Source organism: Notamacropus eugenii, chromosome 7 (assembly GCF_028372415.1).
Source record: "Notamacropus eugenii isolate mMacEug1 chromosome 7, mMacEug1.pri_v2, whole genome shotgun sequence".
Classification (NCBI taxonomy): domain Eukaryota; kingdom Metazoa; phylum Chordata; class Mammalia; order Diprotodontia; family Macropodidae; genus Notamacropus; species Notamacropus eugenii.
The window spans coordinates 170,393,445-170,406,930 of NC_092878.1; the positions used below are offsets into that span (position 1 = coordinate 170,393,445).

Genomic DNA, 13,486 nt, shown 5'->3' on the forward strand with positions numbered 1-13,486 from the left:
TGGATTTGAACTCAGGTCTTCTTGAATGCGGGTCCAGAGCTCTATCCACTGTACCAATTCATAGGTAGATGAATTATTGTCTCCATTTACAAATGAGGAAATGAGGTGACAAAGATTAAGTGACTTGCTTAGAGACACACAGCTAGAAGTGTCTGAGGTGGAATTTACACTCAGGCTCTCCTGATCCTAGGACTAGTGCCCCAACCACACTGCCGCACATGAGCCATCATGGCTCTGTGAAAGAGAAGATGGGTGAAGGCACAGTATTGGTTAACATAGCTAGGTTATCCTGAAAAGAACCAGCCAATCTGGCATTCACCAGACAAGCCTAGAATATAGCACAGCATGAGGAGGCAGTAGCGCCAGGGGATAGCCTCCACTCCTGAAGTTCCCTGGTCAGTGTTGAAGGTCTCTGTGAAGAGAAGCCATCTAAAGCAGAGGAAGTCTTGGATTCCCATCCAGAACAACTCTGGAAGACTCACTTGGAAGGTTTTTGTTCCATCTAATTGTGGGGTTCCTAGTTAGAGGAAATGGATGCATTTCTTCACAAGGTCTGGTCAGATTTCCTGTTGGAGACTAGGAAGCCTTTCCTTTACCCCTTCCTCAATGCAAGTCTTTCCCTATGTGGGCCATCTCTTAGTTATCCTGTCTATGGCTTGTCTGTACAGAAGTTTATACATGTTGTCTCCTCCATTAGTCTTTGAGTTCCTTCAGAACAAGAATGACATTTTGCCTTTCTTTGAATCCCCAGTGCCTAGCACAGGGCCTGACACATAGTAGGTGCTCAATAAATGTTTAGTGACTGGTTCTTTCATTGCAGTTTCTCCCTCCAATGTACTTGATTGCAGGTTAGAGGTTGGTAGTTTTCTCCTTCCCATATCCTTTCTAAATTCTAAACCCTTTTTGAGTATATTTGTGATATATTAGACAAATATATCCTTACCAGTTTTTGTTAGGACACAATCCATCCCCTGTCAGAGCAAGTCATTTTTTAATTGTAAGTCCTGGTCCAGACCTAGTCTCATTCTCAAACTGTCTTCATAGTCATGTCTTCATTTCCCAATGAGTTTTTCTCTCCATAATCTTTGCTTTCAATAAGAAGAAGTGAAAAACACCACTCATGACCCTCCTCTATAGTCTTTCTTTCTTTCCCAAGCCTTCCTAATTTTTCCAGTTTTTTCCAGATCCCTTCTCTCAGTATCGTCTGTGCCCTCATGGAGACAGATGAAGTAAGGAGTAGTCATCTGTTCTGATAGCTCTTAGAGTTTCCTCACTATTGATGTTAGTGAGTATTTAAGGTGCTACTGGAGTACTTCTACTACTAGCTACTACTCTCCATAATTATTTTCCTTCTTCTTCTAACCCTTACTCAATAACTTCTCACTTAACCATTACAATCTATGACTTTAGATCGTTCCTTGGAGGGAAAACAACTGCTTCCTCCTCAGAGCCTATAGCTCTTTTCCCTTTTGGAAAAGGTCTTGTAAAAGATGGTGAAGTAGAAAAATGCATATACTCTAGTGCTTCTTCCACAGCCCACAAAATACCTGTAAAAAATGACTCTCAACAAATTCTAGAGCAGCAGAAGCCACAGAACAACAGTGTAAAAGAGGTTTCCAGCCAAAGGTAACCTGAAAGAATGACAGGAAAGGTCTATCTCATGGGACACTGAGCTAAGTGGAGTCCAGCCCTGGCTGCATGGCACTGGGAGGAACAGGACCTGAATAGACCTCCGGGGCAGAATTCTCAGTGGGGAGGGTCCTTGTTCTCTCAATCCACAAGCGACAAAGAAAGCTCCAAAGGTCAGCGTAGGAGGGCTTTCTCAACTGGGAGAGAGAGGAACAGGGTTCCCCCAGCACTGGCCCCAGCTGGTGGTGGCAGCAGTAGCAGCAGGTGGCGGGTGGCTACACGGTAGCAACCTGGGTCCATTGTACAGTCAGCTCAGCTTAAAGCCTCTGGTGGAATTGAGCAGCTGATCTGAACCTCAGTCCTCAGTGGCGGCCCCACCCCCACCCAAAGCCCCTGGGGGATTTGAGCAGCTGATGTGAATCTCAGCCTTGAGCACAGTACTGGGTAGAGTAAGAGCACTAGGACCCTCCTCTTGATAAAGGATTCAAAACTCAAGTAACTGGCTGGGAAAGTGTCCAAAAAAGTGGAGAAAAAAATAAGACCATAGAAGGTTACTTTCTTGGTGAGCAGGTGTCTCCTTCCATCCTTGTAGATGAGGAAGAATAAGGCATACTGTCAGACGAAGTCAAAGCCTCTGCCTCCAGTGTCTCCAAAATGAATATGAAATGGGCTCAGGCCATAGATGAGCTTGAAAAGCATGTCAGAAGCCTGCTAAAGGAGAACCAAAAAAAATGCTGAGGAAAATAACACCTTTAAAAACAGTCTAACTCAATTAGAAAAAGAGGTCCAAAAAGCCAATGAGGAGAAGGAGGCTTTAAAAAGCAGAATTAGGCAAATGGAAAAGAAGGTTCAAAAGCTCACACAACAAAATAGTTCTTTAAAAGAGAGAATCAAGTTCAGGGAAGCTAATGACTATGAGATAAACCAAGATACTAGAAAACAAAACCAAAAGTTTGAAAAAATAGTAGATAATGTGAAACATTTCATTGGGAAAACAACTGACCTGGAAAATAGAACAAGGAGAGACAATTTAAAAATTATGGGACTACCTGAAAGCCATGATAAAAAAAAAAGAGCCTAGACATTATTTTCCATGAAATTATCAAGGAAAAGGTCTTATAATTACTAATATGCCAGTACACCACTTGTTTTTCTTTCCCTTTCTTGCATATATGACATTCTCGCACTTTCCACCCTCCTGAGAAAAGACACATTCCTTCCCTCCCATTTCCAATACTTTGAGGGGAAGGGGAATCTTTTCTCACCATCATAGACATATTGCCATTTTGTTTTAATTGAGAAGAGGTAACACATTATTATCTTTGTTAATTTGGGTATGAAAATTCCTTATTCAGCACCCTTCATCTTTCCTTCTAGGAGAGAAACCAAGCAACATTTGGAGAATTTATAGGAGCCGCCTGGTAATAACAAAAATGTAGATTTTACACACCAAACATGAATGTGCCACACACCTACATCACTGATGGTAAATGACTGAGGCATCACCTTGTTGCACCCATATACATAAATACAATACATGCACACCACAGGTGACAAATGGATGAAACGTCTCCATATGACAAACACACAAATATGCACTATATCTTGTAATTTGGATAACAGGCATCATGCATCCACTTAGCTTCAAGAAAGTATCAAAATCGAGGGGTCAGGCTTGGCCCCCAGCACTAACCTCGACTCCAGAGTCTCCTCTTCAAAGTCTGAGGAGGCCTTGCCCCCCCTGTGCACTCTGAGGTCCAAGTGCCTACACATCCAGTCCATCGATCAAGCATCAGTAGTAGCTTTGGCTCCACATCTGTGTCCAGGATCAAGAAGAGGCAAAGAAGCCATTCCATCAAATAGGGAAGGTCTGGGTCCTTGCATGTAGCTGCAGCCAGCCAAGTCAAGCTGGGCATATTTAACCACGAGAGGCTGCCTCCAGGCAACTTCAGCCTGGGCCAGGGCACAATGCCAGATGGGTCCTCCCAATATGGTAAAGGTGGCTACATTGGGGGAAGCACCCCAAGACCATTCCAGCCCAAGCCATCATCCCAGTCCTTCTTTACCTTCCCTTTAGCAGTGAAGAGTGAGTACAGCGTGGAGGGACCTTCGACCCCTGACTCCAGCTAGACCAAAGGGTGGTATGCCTTCTCTGCGCCCACACCCCGAGCTGAAGCCAGGCAGGCCAGTGCCTCCCACAACCTTCACCTCATGCCACCCAAAGAGGAAGATTCATCCTGCTCTTCCCCTTCCTCATCATCATCTGGGGCTCCTGAGCAAGACCTCAGAGAGACCATTGTTCCTGAAGCTAAGTATTGCATCCATCCAGGCCCAGTCTACTATGCACCTGCCTGGATAGGGCCCTTTTGGCCAGGCCTGGGAAGCAGTGTTTTGGTTCCCACTGGGGCACTGGCAGGTGCCCCTCTCCCTCTTCACTCTCTCCAGGCTCTAGGGACCTTTCTGGGTCCCAGGCCCCTCTACCCAGCCTCTGTCCAGCAGCCCCACCCAGGGCTGGGCAGCAGTGGCGGCACCAGCATTGGCAGTGGCAGCAGCAACAATGTCAGCAGCAGTGTCAGCAGCACCAGTGGTTCAAGCGGAACAGCCAGTGAGGAGGGCATCCCATCTGTGGATAGTGAAGAGGAGGACACACCAACCTCAGAGGAATTGGAGCTGTTTGCAAAAGAACTGAAACACAAGTGAATTTCCCTGGGTTTCACTCAGGCTGATGTGGGCATGGCCTTGGGTACACTGTATGGGAAGATGTTCAGTCAAACCACCATCTGCTGGTTTGAAGCTCTGCAATTGAGCTTTAGGAATATGTACAAATTGAAACCATTACTTCAGAGGTGGCTGCAGGCTGTTGAGAACACTGACAACCCTCAGGAGATGTGCAGTATGGAACAAGTGCTAGCCCAGGTTCAACAGCATAAATGGCGTACAAGTATTGAGATCAGTATGAAGGAGACCCTAGAGGGCTTCTTCAGGCGTTGTGGGAAGCCCACTCCCCAGCAAATCTGTGACTTGACAGAAGAGCTACACCTGGACAAAGATGAGGTTTGAGGCTAGTTCTGTAACCGAAGGCAAAAGGGTAAGCGGCTTCTTCTGCCCTATGGGGAAGATGGTGAAGCATTGCCTTATGAGCTGGCCCCAGACACTGCCCTTGTCCTGCCAACTGCTGCTGTACCCCAGAACTATGCAGCACCCCCGCCACCTGTGCCCCCTGCCCTTTATATGTCCACCTTTCCTAAGGGTGAGCCCTGCATCCCAGGCATGCCTATGCCTAATGGGGGCATCTGAGGCAGGATCGGCATTCTAGGAACTCACTGGGGGCTCAGGATGCCTCTTGCTTTTCCCTTCCTTCACTTGCCCTATTCTAGTGACTGGTCATTGTCTCAGATACAGTGGCCAGGCCTTTTCCCAGCCCTAGATTCTGTTTCTGCCCCTCCACTGCCCACATCTAGGTTTTTCTGGGCATCCGAAAAACAATATTCAGCTCTTTTTTCTCCCCTTTCTTTTACCTCACACTCCCAAACTTGTGATGGGTGTGGGAGCCAGTTTGGAAATAAAAGTTGGGTGGTAACTGAAAAAAAAAAGAAAGTATCAAAATCAATTTTTAAGAAAAGGAAGAGACTCAATTATGCAAAGAATACAAAGGACCTATGAAACTGAAGGGATAAGACAAAATGGTATCTGAATGGAAGAGAAGAGGAAAAATCAACAAAAAAATGTACACTTCCATTTGGCCTCTATCATTACAGTCCTTGATGGGTACTCAAAAGAAGTGGGAAGGCAATGAAGAGGAGAAAGAGATGGATAACAGGTAGACTCCACCAAATGTGTACAAAGTATCTAAGTATTGCAGATGGCACAAATGGGAGATCATTGAATGATCAGTTATTAAATCATCTTAAGAAAAATATAATATATAAAGGGTGTTAGAAAATCTTAGAATGGGGGGTGGAGCCAAGATGGTAGAGTAGAAAGACACACATATGCAGGGTCTCCCGACACAGCCCATAAAATACCTGTAGAGAGGGACTCTCAACAACTTCTGGAGCAAAAGAAGTGGAGAACAACAGAGTGGAGGAGATTTCCAACTCAGGGTGACCTGAAAGGCCCACGGGAAACATCAGTTGCACCGAATGTGGAGCAGAGTGTAGAGCCCAGCCCAGCATTGGCCCTGCAGGATATGGCTTTCAATCAGCCCTTGGGGGCAGAATCTCTAGTCATGGAATCCCCAGTCCCAGCAGCAGCGGGTTCAAAGATCCCTCAAACCACAGGCGCCAAAGGTCAGTGGCAGGGTTTTACCAGCTGGCCAGGATGGGAGAAGGGCCTTCCCATAGCTCCGGCAGCAGGCAGCCACGTCACAGGCTACATTGCAAGTGCAGCAGCCACATATATATTTTGGAGCATAAAAACCCTGGGGGCATTGAAGAGCTGATTCTTGCCTCCACCCTGTGTGGAGGCCCTAGACAAGCTGGTCTTTGTCTCACACTGAATGGCAGCCCTGCCCATCCAGCTTATCTGAAAATCAGCCCCCAGCACTGACTTGGGAACTGGAGGCTAGGTGGCGGTGGAGAGGTAACTGCTAAGATTCTGGTCACAAAAATCCCTCTCTGCGTCCAGATCAGTATATGCTTGATCATGCCACTTTAGAGGAACTGAGACTTCACAGATCCCCAGAGCGTAACCTACTATTGACAAAGGACCCAAAAGTCAAGTAACTGGTTGGGAAAAATGGCCAAAAAAGGGAAAAAAATAAGACTATAGAAGGTTACTTTCTTGGTGAACACATATCTTCTTCCATCCTTGCAGATGAGGAAGAACAATGCTTACCATCAGGAAGAGACATAAAAGTCAAGGAGTCTGTATCCCAAACATCCAAAATAAATATTCTATGGGCTCAGGCCATAGAAGAGCTCAAAAAGGATTTTGAAAATCAAGTAAGAGAGGTGGAGGAAAAATTGGGAAGAGAAATGAGAGAGATGCAAGAAAAGTATGAAAAGCAGGTCAACACCCTGCTAAAGGAGACCCAGAAAATGCTGAAGAAAATAACAGCTTTAAAAATAGGCTAAGTCAATTGGCAAAAGAGGGTCAAAAAGCCAATGAGGAGAAGAATGCTTTAAAAAGTAGAATTAGCCAAATGGAAAAGGAGGTTCAAAAGCTCACTGAAGAAAATAGTTCTTTAAAAATTAGAATGGAACAGATGGAGGCTAATGACTTTATGAGAAACCAAGAAATCACAAAACAAAGCCAAAAGAATGAAAAAAAATGGAAGATAGTGTGAAATATCTCATTGGAAAAACAACTGACCTGGAAAATAGATCCAGGAAAGACAATTTAAAAATTATGGGACTACCTGAAAGCCATGATCAAAAAAAGAGCCTAGACATCATCTTTCATGGAATTATCAAGGAAAACTGCCCTGATATTCTAGAAGCAGGGGGCAAAATAAATATTGAAAGAATCCACCGATCCCCTCCTGAGAGAGATCCTAAAAGAGAAACTCCTAGGAACATTGTGGCCAAATTCCAGAGTTCCCAGATCAAGGAGAAAATATTGCAAGCATCTAGAAAGAAACAATTCAAATATTGTGGAAATACAATCAGGATAACACAAGATCTAGCAACTTCTATATTAAGGGATAGAAGAGCATGGAATATCATATTCCAGAAGTCAAAGGAACTAGGACTAAAACCAAGAATCACCTACCCAGCAAAACTGAGTATAATACTTCAGGGGAAAAATGGTCAATGAATTAGAGGACTTTCAAGAATTCTTGATGAAAAGACCAGAGCTGAAAAGAAAATTTGACCTTCAAACACAGGAATGAAGAGAAGCATGAAAAAGTAAACAGCAAAGAGAAGTCATAAGGGACTTACTAAAGTTGAACTGTTTACATTCCCACATAGAAAGACAATATTTGTAACTCTTGAAACTTTTTTCAGTATCTGGATAGTTGGGATTACACACACACACACACACACACACACACACACACACACACACAGAGAGAGAGAGAGAGAGAGAGCACAGGGTGAATTGAATAGGATGGGATCATATCTTAAAATAATGAATTTAAGCAGTAAAAGAGAACTATATTGGGAGGAGAAAGGGAGAAATGGAATGGGGCAAATCATCTCTCATATAAGAGGCAAGTAAAAGACTTTTCAGTGGGGGGAAAAAGGGGGGAAGGTGAAAGAAAAAAACATGAAGCTTACTCTCATCACATTTAACTAAAGGAAGAAATAAAATGCACACTCATTTTGATATTAAAACCTATCTTACAATACAGGATAGTGGGGGAGAAGGGGATAAGCAGGGTGTGTGGGGGATAATGGAAGGGAGGGCAGTGGAAGGAGGGAGCAATCCTGGTGAGGGATAGGATCAAAAGAGAGAATAGAAGAAACGGGGGGCAGGATAGGATGGAAGGAATTATAGTTAGTCTTGCACAACACGACTCTTATGGAAGTCATTTGCAAAACTACAGAGATATGGCCTATATTGAATTGCTTGCCTTCGCAAAGGGAATGGGTGGGGAGGGAGGGATGAAGAGAAGCTGGAACTCAAAGTTTTAGGAACAACTGTTGAGTATTGTTCTTGCTACTAGGAAATAAGAACTACAGGTAATGCGGTATAGAAATTTATCTTGCCCTTCAGGACAAAAGGGAAGATGGGAATAAGGGAAGGGAAGGATGTTAGAAGGGAGGACAGATTGGTGATAGGGGTAATTAGAATGCTTAGTGTTTTGGGGTGGGGGAGGGGAGAAATGGGGAGAAAATTTGGAACCCAAAATTTTGTGGAAATGAATGTTGAAAACTTAAATAAATAAATTTAAATTTAAAAAAAGAAAATAAAAAAAAGAAAATCTTAGAATGCTTAATGCAAAAAAAAATATTCAAGAGGGTATCTAAAACTCAGCTCATTTTTAAGACAGATTATTCCATTTGTACTTATATCCCCAGTTGCTGGAATCTTATAGGCACTTAATAAATACTTGTCAATTGGCTGCGTTGTCCATGTACTGCAGGTTTTTTACTAAGATGTTACTTTTTCCATTGATATTCTTTAATATTTTTCTATAGTTCTCCTTATCCTTCCTAGTTTATGTATGAGGACTGTGTTCCTCTCATAAAAATAGTTTAATAAGGTGGTTTTCTCAAATTATTTTTGAAAATAATGTGTGAATTAGGTATTAGTTGTTCTTCACAAGTTTGATGGAATACTCCAGTAAATCTATCTAGGCCAGGATATCAATTTTTCCTCTCATAGCTCCTTGGCCACAGGTTAAACTGGATAATTTAAGATATATCTTAATTTGGATTTTTATTCTCTTGTTTGTTTAAGTCAAGTTATGTCTTCGTCAGGCATTTGTTAAGACCTTACTATGTGCCAGGCATCATTCTAAGAAATGAGAACGCAAAGGCAAAAACCAGACTATTCTTAAGGAGCTCACAGTCTAATTCTGTTATGCTAATTATCTTATTCTTTACAGGAGGATCTAATTTTTTTTTTATTTTTCATCTCTATTGTGATTCATCTTATTTTTTTTTGATAATTTGATTTTCCCCCATGTCTTTTGATAATCATGCTGGCTAAAAGTTATTCAATTTTGTTAGTTATTCAAAGAACATGTTTTTAATTCTATGGCTTCAATAATCTTTTTGTTTTCTAACAGATCCATTTCTCCTCTACTTTTTGGAACTTCCTCTTTAATGCTTATTTCAGGTGTATTTGTGGATTTCCTATTCATTCCAAGTTATATATTCAATTTATTCATAATCTTTTTTTCTATTCTATTATTATGCTCTCTCAGATATATACTTTTTTCCTCTGGGAAATGCTTTAGTTGCATCTCAGAAATTTTGGCGTGTTTCCTCACCATTATTCTATTTCCATTATTCTATTCTTGTTTTCTGTTTCTATGATTTGTTCTTTGACTAATACATTATTCAGGTATTGTGGTTGTTTCTTTTAGGGCCAGTTCTTTAACTTGTCCTCCCTATCATACTTACTATTTTTACTGTTTCTTGTCTCTAAAAGATGCTTTTAGAATTTGTTTTTTAAACAAGAATTTATAATTTCTCTACATGCTAGTGTGTTGTCAGTTTCTGTAAATGCACCATGGAATGCTGAGGGGAAAAATGTATATTCTTTATTGTTCCTGATTAGAAAATGCCTTAAATATTTCCACTCTTAAAGATGGTATAATTCTATATGTTAAATTTTAAAGCTTTCTTCTCTTATGTTTTGTCCTGCTCTGACACAGTAATATTATTTCATCTTCTACTATTACGCTACTACGGTGGAGAAGGGGGTAACTGTACTGTCCCTTTCTTGACATGATTAATATTGTGTTAAAGTAAGCCCCTCCCATTACAAGTAGAAGTGGACAACTGCATCTAACCCCTGTTTTGCCTTCCTTTACCCCATTTCTTGGGTAGGGACAACCAAAAAACAAAGTTCATCACATCTCATACTCTTGAATCTAATGAAAGTTTAGCAAATTAAAAAGTGTCTGTCTCTCTTCCCTATGATACAACACACTGCATTTTAGGCTAATTTCTAATCAATTGCAAGACCAGAATGAAAATACATTATTCTGTATGCTCCAAGTACCTGTGGGAAACTGTTTATATTCAGGAGCCCACTAAAGCCCACTAGTCACATTGAGGTATAATTCTCTGTGTGACAATAGATGGTTATTTTTCCATGCCTTAATTTATGACAGCACACAGAATAAGGTCTTTTACTGACTCGCATTCTATATTGAAATAAAGGGAGTTTCCTTACCACAACTGTTCTGGTGTCAGAAGTGGGATTCCTAAACATGGAGAGATGAGGAGAAACTGCTGGCCACTTCCTTCCCCCATTCCCTCTCTTGGGGTCCTATATGAGGTAAGAGAGATTCCTTTTAAATCTCTAATAGGGGGCTGGAGAAGGTGGCTGACTGTGGACTCCACACCTCTTCAAGGATTGGACTTCCCCTATTGTGGGTTCCAGGTCAGTAAAAACCTGTTCTCCTGTGATTCTGTTTCTGTTTTTGTGGTTGTTTTGTACAGGAAAGACTTTGGAATCTTGTAAGAGAAAGTCTATTTTAGGCCCTCCAGTGATATTTGTGAAAAAATTGGGATGTTTCATCCATCAACAAGCTAACAAATGTTTAGACCAACTACTGTGGTCTAGGCATTGGAGATACAAAGACAAAGAATGAAACAGTCTTTCTGCTCAAGGAGGTTACATTCTAATAGATCAGCCAATAAGTGTTTATGTGCATAAGCATATGTGTATGTATGTGTAGACCTATATATTCATGGCTATGTATTTATATATATGCATACATAATGCATGAATATAAAGTAAGTAAATGCAACTATATACAAAAGAGCCCAAGGAACAATATTTTGTGAAATTGCACTGAGAGCTGGACATATCAAGAAAGGCCTCATATAGAGCATGGACCTTGAGCCTAAAAAGAAGAAAAGGACTCTGAACTAAAGATAAGGCATGAGAAATAGGGCAAAGGCAAGGAGATAGGAGATGGAGTGTTCTATATGAGGAGCAGATAAAAGACTAGTTTTACTGGATTGTAAAGTGGGAGAAAGAGAAATACCCATTTGGGCATGAAAGATAATTTGAAGACATGTTATGCAGGAAATTGAAAGCACAATAGAGGAGGATATATTTTTCTCATAGAGGCAATAAACTGACGCCAGTGCTGACTGAATAAAGGAGTGATGGTCAGTTCTGTACTTATGGGAATTTACTTTGACAACAGTTTTTAAGGTAGAATGGAGGATTTAGAGACTTGAGATGCAGGAGATCAGTTCAGAGGCTATTGCAATAATCTAGCTGAAAGGTGAGAAGGACCTGAAGTAAGGTAGTACCTGTGTTAGTAGAGAGAATTCAGATGTAAGTGACATTGTGAAAATGTGACAACTAATTGGATATGTAGGAGAGAGACAGAGACAAAGAGAGACAGAGACAGAGAGAAAGAGAGACAGAGGGAGAGAAAGAGAGAGGGGGGGGAATACTGAGATTATGAACTTGGGAAACTAAAAGAATATGTGTACCTTCAAGATAAGGTGGAAAGAGGGAAGAGTTTGGGAGAAAAGATACTGAGTTCAGTTTGGAACATGCTGAATTAGAGATAGCTCCAGGACTTTCAGTTTTCAATGTCCAATATGCAATTTGTAATGTGAGACTGAAGCTCAGTAGAAAGTCTAAGGCTGGATGTATATGAGATGCATCTCCATAGAAATTATAGTTAAACTTACAGGGATTAATGAGATGAGATGAGATGAGATGAGATGAGATGAGATGAGATGAGATGAGATGAGATGAGATGAGATGAGATGAGGTGGGATGGGATGGGATGAGATGGGATGGGATGGGATGGGATGGGATGGGATAAGATAGGATGGTATGAAATTAAATGAGATAAGAGAGAGAAAGAGACAGTGATCCCACATGCAACAGAGACAAAAAGAGAGAGATGGGGAGGCTATGAGAGAGACTTTGGGGAACATACACAGTTGGGATCATGATGTGGGTCATTACCCCACAAAGGAGACCGAGAGGAGTGGTTAGACAAGGAAAAGGAGAACTAGGAAAGAACTGAATCATGAAAACCCAGAAAAGAGAGATTATCTAGCAGAAGAAGATGGTCAACAATGTCAAATGCTGAAGGAACATATTGAAGAATGAAGACTGAGGACCATCAAATTTAGAGATTAAAAGATCTGGCTATATCGTGTGTGTGTGTGTGTGTGTGTGTGTGTGTGTGTGTGTGTGTGTGTGTGTGTGTGTGTGTGTAGGACGTTCCAGCAAGGGAACTCTGCAATTCTTCTATGTAATTTATTATTCTCCTGAGATTTAACTTGTAAGACAATATCTTGGAGAAGGCACTTCCTTGGGACCTAGCAGATAATATCTTCTTTCAGATCACCTTCATGAACTCCATATATGTCTTCTATATGCCTAATTATCTAAATGTTATCTCCCCCAATAGAATAAGATTTCCTTTGGGAAGGGCATTTGTTTCTGTTTGTATGTTGTTGGGTTTTTTTAATTATTTCTTTGATTTCCTAGCACTCAGCACAATATCTGGCATGTAGTGAGCACCGAATAGATGTATGCTGATTTTACACTTAATCCTAGTTTGTTTTTGTTGAATGTGAGTGTGTGAAATTGGAGAAAATACTTCTTCTTCTATTTTCTTAATATTTGACTGTTGAGGCAAAGTTGGTAAAATAATTTATTTCATCTATACCTATATGGTTATGATGAATTGAATCGGAGCCTTCCTGGGGAGGAACCTATGTTATGTCACCTTAATCACACTAGATGAGATAAAGATTTTCTTTCCTGGCCTTTCTGGTCTATTTGACGTTCCCTATCCTAATGCCACTTGTATACATGAATTAAGTTTGTGACCATCCATTTAAGCTAAAGTTGAGGTATTTTTCAATAAGATGGTATTCAAATCTTCCCAAATACATAGAATTTTTTAAAGATCACATTGAGCTCTTTTTAACCTCTTTTCATGTTGAATTTGGCTACTCAGTGACACAAATATAAAACAGTGGAAGAAAGAGAAAAATATTCTCCCATTTCTTGCTCTTCTGAAAGAGTATCACCTTTTAAAACCAACAAAGAGAAAGGAAGTCATATTGCATTTTATTGTAATCCAAAGATTTAAATATGTAATTCACCCTCCAAGACGAAGCGGAGCAGGTGTAAAAGGCAGCTGGACTGGGAGTCAGAGGACCTTAGTTCAAGTTCTGGTTCCACTGGGGAATAAGTGTGGTTTTGGACAAATCACTTCACCTTCAGCAGGATTATGAAAATGCAGGTC

At 41.1% G+C, this 13,486-nt stretch overlaps 1 protein-coding gene and 1 pseudogene across 1 annotated transcript in view; both read left to right on the forward strand.

Annotated features, from left to right (window-relative positions):
• The window catches only part of SGCZ (sarcoglycan zeta), a 125,815-nt gene that overhangs the window by 80,604 nt on the left and 31,725 nt on the right, over positions 1–13,486 (forward strand). The window lies entirely within an intron of this gene.
• On the forward strand, positions 3,583–4,949 carry LOC140513069 (POU domain, class 5, transcription factor 3-like; annotated as a pseudogene).